We start from the raw sequence: 6,149 nt of genomic DNA on the forward strand, positions 1-6,149 counted from the left end.
TCGTCATAAGAAGTTCCAATGATTGACAAATCATCCATGAACACTTCTACGTTATTTCCAATCATATCAGAGAAGATAGCCATCATACATATCTGAAAAGTGGTTGGCACTCCATATAGCCCAAAAGAAACTCTTCAGAATACAAAAGTGCCGAAAGGACATGTTAATGTAGTCTTCTCTTGATCTTCCGGAGCGATACAAATCTGATTATATCCTGAATAACCATCCATAATACAATAGTAATCATGCCCAGCCAGTCTATCAAGCATCTGATCAATGAAAGGAAGAGGAAAGTGATCCTTCCTTGTATCCTTATTCAGCTTCCTATAATCCATGCAAACTCTCCACCCCGTGACTGTTCGTGTAGGAATAAGCTCATTCTTCTCATTTGCTACCACAGTGATACCACCTTTCTTTGGCACACACTAAGTTGGGCTCACCCATGAACTGTTAGAAATAGGATAGATGATCCCTGCATCTAGCCACTTGAGGATTTCCTTCTTCACAACCTCTTTCATGATCGTATTTAGCCTTATCTATTGCTCAACAGTAGGCTTGCTTCGTTTCTCTAGCAGAATTTTGTGCATACAATAAGAAGGGCTGATTCCCTTGATATCTGCTATAGTCCAACCAATTGCCGATTTGAACTCTCTAAGAATTCTCAAAAGCTTGTCCTCATCGGTACTTGAAAGGTCAGATGCAATAATAACAGACAAAGTAGACGCATCACCTAAAAATGCATACCTGAAATATTGAGGTAAAGGTTTAAGCTCAAGAGTAGGAGCTTCCTCAATAGATGGCTTGTGGCATTTCGGAGAACTTTTCAACTCCTCCAATCCAAGAGTTTCAAAAGGCATATCCATCTTTTGCTTCCAGGGGAAGCATTCAAATATTGCAAATGCTCATCACCCTCGTCATCTTCGCTATCAGAATTCCCCAATAAGGCCTTCTCTAAAGCATATGACCTTATTAAACGATCGAGTTCAGAATTAACCACAGTATCGACCATTTCTACCTTAAAACACTCCTCATTTTCTGTAGGAAATTTCATGGCATTGAACACATTAAAAGTCACATCCTGATCCACACTCATATGGTAAGCTCACCTTTCTACACCTATCAAGATTCGGCCTGTAGCCAAGAAAGGTCTTCCCATAATTATGGGAATTTTCTTATCCTCCTCGAAATCAAGAATTACAAAATCAACAGGGAAAATGAGTTTATCCACCTTGACCAAAACATCCTCCACAATACCTCACGGATATGTAATAGAATGATCGGCCAACTGCAAAGTCATATATGTAGGCTTTGGATCAGGAAAGTTCAACTTTCTGAAGATTGGCAAGGGCATAAAATTGATGCTAGCTCCCAAGTCACACAGACACTTATCAAATGACACCTTTCCAATGGTACAAGGAATAGTGAAGCTTCCAGGATCTTTAAGCTTCGGAGGCAATTTCTGTTGTAGCATAACACTGCATTCCTCTGTGAGAGCAACGGTCTCTAAGTCATAAAGCTTCACCTTCCTAGAGAGAATACCTTTCATGAACTTCGCGTAACTAGGCATTTGCTCAAGAGCTTCAACGAAAGGTTTGTTGATGTGAAGTTTCTTGAACTCCTCCAGAAACTTCTCAAACTGCTTATCCGATTTCTTCTTCTGCAGCCTCTTAGGAAAAGGAGGTGGAGGATAGATCTGTTTCTCCTCTGTATTACCCTCAGGAGGAGTGTGCTCAATAGTAATCTTCCTTGGTTCCACTTCGGCTTCCTTATGCACTTCTTCTTCATCAGCCTCCACTTTAGAATCTGGAGTCTTAGCTTCTTTATAATTCACAACCTTACCAGACCTCAATGTGATTGCTTTAACATGCTCCTGAGCTTCCTTCTTGCCTGGCACTTCAGTATCACTCGGAAGCATGCCAGATTGACGGTTTAGTAATGCATTAGCAAGTTACCCAATGTGATTCTCCAAGGTCTTGATAGAGACAGCTTGGCTCTTGCACATGAGTCTCAACTCCTCCAATTCAGATTTTTCATTAGCTTGTGGTAACTGCTGAAGTTGAAGTTATTTCTTCGGGGCATATTACGGTTGCTGAAAACCAGGAGGGTTATACTGCCTTGCCGTATATGGATGATAAGATTGTTGCACCCCATTCTGATTGTTGCTCCAGCTGAAGTTAGGATGATTGCGGTTATTAGGATGATAAGTGGCTGGAGCTTATTGTTGTGATCTCTGAAAGTTGCTCACAAATTGACCTGATTCACTAAAAATAGCACACTGCTCAGTTTCGTGTGCCCCAGCATAAAGCTCTCAGACACTAGTGATCTGATTGACTCCATAATTAGTCAAAGTGTCCACCTTCATCGTCAAAGCCTTAAGTTGGGCAGCTATAGCAGTTGCTGCATCCAACTCCAGAATTCCTGCTAGTTTTCCCTAAGTCAGTCTCTGGGAAGGATTCTGGTATTCATTGGCAGCCATCAGTTCAATCAATTCATAGTCTTCATCGTAGCTCTTAGCCCACAAGGCTCCTCCTGATGCTGCATCGAGCATGGGTCTAGAAGTAGCACCCAATCCATTGTAGAAACAGTTTATAATCATCCAATCAGGCATGCCATAGTGTGGGCACTTCCTTATCATCTCCTTATATCGATCCCAAGTTTCACATAGAGATTCTCCAGTTTGCTGAGCTAACCGAGTAAGAGCATTCCTGATTGTAGCAGTCTTCGCCATAGGAAAGAATTTAGTGAGAAACTTTTGAGCCAGATCTTCCCAAGTGGTGATAGACCCTACTGGTAGAGAATGTAACTAGCACTTAGCTTTATCCCTCAGAGAGAATGGGAAGAGTCTCAGCTTAATAACATCTTCAGTTACACCATTGAACTTGAAAGTGTCATAGATCTTGATGAAATCCCTGATCTGTATATTGGGGTCTTCAGTAGGAGAACCCTCAAACTGAACCGAGTCCTGTATTATCTGAATCGTGCTTGACTTGATCTCAAAAGTGTTAGCTGAGATGGATGGTCTGATGATGCTCGACTGAATGTCATTGATCTTAGGCCGAGGGTAATCCATCAAGGCCTTATGATTTTCTGGTTGATTTCTCATTACTACTAAAACTGGTTCCTTGACTTTCTCTTCTTCTTCAAAAACTTCCCTTTGAACCACCACATCTTCTTCCTCGGCTTTATCCAGAGTTCTCTTACGAGACCGCGAACGCGTATGCATACACACTCGCTAGAGTACCTGAAATAAGACAGGGAAACAGATAAATACCAATGTCCGAGTAAATGAACTTTAACGAGCACTGATGGAAAACACATAAACTAAAAATTAACACTGCAGTCCCCGACAGCGGCGCCAAAAACTTGTTAGTCGCTAAACACGCGCTAATAATTCACACAAGTATACGCGTTCGCAAGTAATATATAATTGTTTCTAGTTCGTTCCCACAAAGACTGGCTTGGTTAAATATGTAATTTATGCACTTATGCACCGATGATATGGTTATTATCCAATGCTAAGACGATAACAATTTGGGTTTGATTATAGCTACGAAATTAAACTAACAATTATAACTAAGAGAGTTAAAGAGGGTTGTATATTATATGAGACAAACATGGGATTCTAACTTCATTAAATACTTCATTCAATAGCCTTATTATTCTTAACCTTAGCATACAATGGTGATGACTCTAATCAGACAACACGAAACTGATAAACGCCAAATTTCGTTGCACGAATAACATACTACCAGACATACACAAAAGGGATAGAAGCTGAATAGACACCAATTATATTGAGACCCTATATGTCTATAGAATTTAACAACATAAAGGTTTAAAGCACAAGTTATCTATCATAATTACATAGGGCAAGTAAGATGGTTAAAATTACGTACGAATCATACATAACAATAGCACATGAACCTATGCTAGCATGGCAAGTTCTAATCCTTAAATTCATTGTCTCTTCATTAAAGATTAACACGCTATCTTATAAGTTCGCAACTCTCATAAGACGAATAAGCACAACCAATACTAGGTTATCATACAATCACCACACACTAAGGTATCGAAATGAATCAACTAAAGAAATCCATCAATAAATCCGCTAGAACTCCACAATAACGATTAGCCCGTAATCGGACTCATCATCAACGTGGGTTCTGATGAAAGCATGGTATAATAAATGTAGTCTTTATACTGAATAAATAACAAAACCAAGTATGAAACAAGAGTAAGGTTCACAAATAAGAAAACTAGCATCCAAGTTACAACTTAGAACAAAGATTCACAAGTAAAAACAAGATTTTCTTCGTCTTTGTTGAATCGTGCTAAAACGGTCTTCTTATGGCTCTCCTTGTGCTCTGGTATGTCTCTATCTTGAAAACATCCTTTATTTGAATATATACTGTAATATCCCATATTTTTAGATATTATTATTATTATTTGGAATTGTTTATATGATTTTATGTAAATTTTGGTGAATTATCTGGTAATTGAAGTGATGTTTTGAATCTCTATATGTGATATTCTTTGAGTATTTTAATTATTATATGTCCAGAATAAAATGTAGATAATTGTGATATTTTTCTGGTAATTTTTGGGCTGTTATATGATTTATAACGATTTATGCATTTATTAATTATTTTCTGAATAATTACAAAACTATTTTATAAAACCGGGAATCGTCCAACCTCAACCGTATTTACGTTTTTAAAACCCGAAACTCTTCCGAAAACTCATTTCTAACCTAATCTGGTAATTCCAGACATTTTTCCGTGTTTTAACTTTTTCAATCCGGATTACGGTTTGACCCGTGTGCGGCCCGACGCAATTTTTTTGATAAGATAGTTATTTCGATAAATCAACAAAACCCGTATTCTTGAAAGACGAGATATTATTACATTATTTTCGTATATGGTGTTTTATGAAAAGCTCGGTTTTGATAATTATCCAAATCTGGTATTAAATTGTATCGTTTTTATAGTTACGTAGCGGCTAAGTAATCTATTTTCGGATCGTTTGAAGTTACTTAGCGACTAAGCAACTAATTTATCGATAAAAAATGATCCAATACTCCATAAATATATATAGCCTTTTTCTTATTTCATTTTATTCGTTAAATCATAATTAGTCAGTTAAAATTGATAAAATACAGAGAAAATCCTAAAAATGTTACGTTATTGAAAATCAAACGCACAAACGAAGGCGTTATCGAACTCCGATTCGGGCATGCTATATATCAAATCGAAGCTCTCGAGAAGTACTTTCCAAATTAATCAACCATTTATATGCAGAAATCAAGATGCGGATCATTCGAGACAATCAGAACCAGACATTGGATAAAGAGTGAAATGGAATGGTATTAGATATCAGGCTTCTAGCAATCGCAGGAGCAACATATCAGTAAAGTGTTGAAAAGAAAGATGAAGATGTTTTGAGTCAGAGTGTCAGAATAGATGCGTCATTTCGAGTGTGACTAACTGCTGAATCATAAAGGCAAGTATCCCTATCATCACTTATTGTTCAAGTGATATTTATTTTAAATCTTTTCATGCAAGTATTGCTTTCCCTATTCTCAGCTCAAAATAGATAAATGTTTTACATATCGCTGAATTAAATAATTTTTGTTTATGCAAATACTCATCTGCTATTCTATGTTCAGAATAGGCAAGTGTTTTTACTTATCCAATTAGCGGATTTATAAATGTTTTGGATTTGGAGAAAAATGATTTGGTTGCGAATATTCCTGCCCAAGTGAATGGGGGGAATAAAATTATTTTGGGTGTTGATTATTATGACCCCTTCTCAATAAAAGGTTTTAAGATTGGATCATAATTGCGTAAGTGACCGGGACGGACGGTCCAGCGGAAGGCTATTTCTAAGTGTCATATGGAATATTATGACACAATTTTTGCCACAGGTAGGTATATTGCCTTTTTATTTGAGTACTCGTGTTTTTGGGGTCATGTTCCTACAAATCATGACTCAGTGCTATCACACGGGCTGATCAACATTTGATAGTATGTTCATCGGAGAATGATCCAAATCTAAATTATTATATTGTTTTTGATATTCATAGAATAAATGATTTATCAACTATTTCTGTTTTGGACTAATGGTGAAAAGCAGTTTTGATTCAGTTTTTT

At 37.3% G+C, this 6,149-nt stretch overlaps 1 non-coding gene across 1 annotated transcript; it reads left to right on the forward strand.

Annotated features, from left to right (window-relative positions):
- Positions 1-2,606: 2,606 nt before the first annotated feature.
- Positions 2,607-2,713, forward strand: LOC141670124 (small nucleolar RNA R71). The gene has a single exon (XR_012554369.1). It is a non-coding gene; the product is annotated as a small nucleolar RNA R71 (small nucleolar RNA).
- Positions 2,714-6,149: the final 3,436 nt, after the last annotated feature.

The sequence above is a fragment of the Apium graveolens genome, chromosome 6, assembly GCF_009905375.1.
Source record: "Apium graveolens cultivar Ventura chromosome 6, ASM990537v1, whole genome shotgun sequence".
Lineage (NCBI taxonomy): Eukaryota > Viridiplantae > Streptophyta > Magnoliopsida > Apiales > Apiaceae > Apium > Apium graveolens.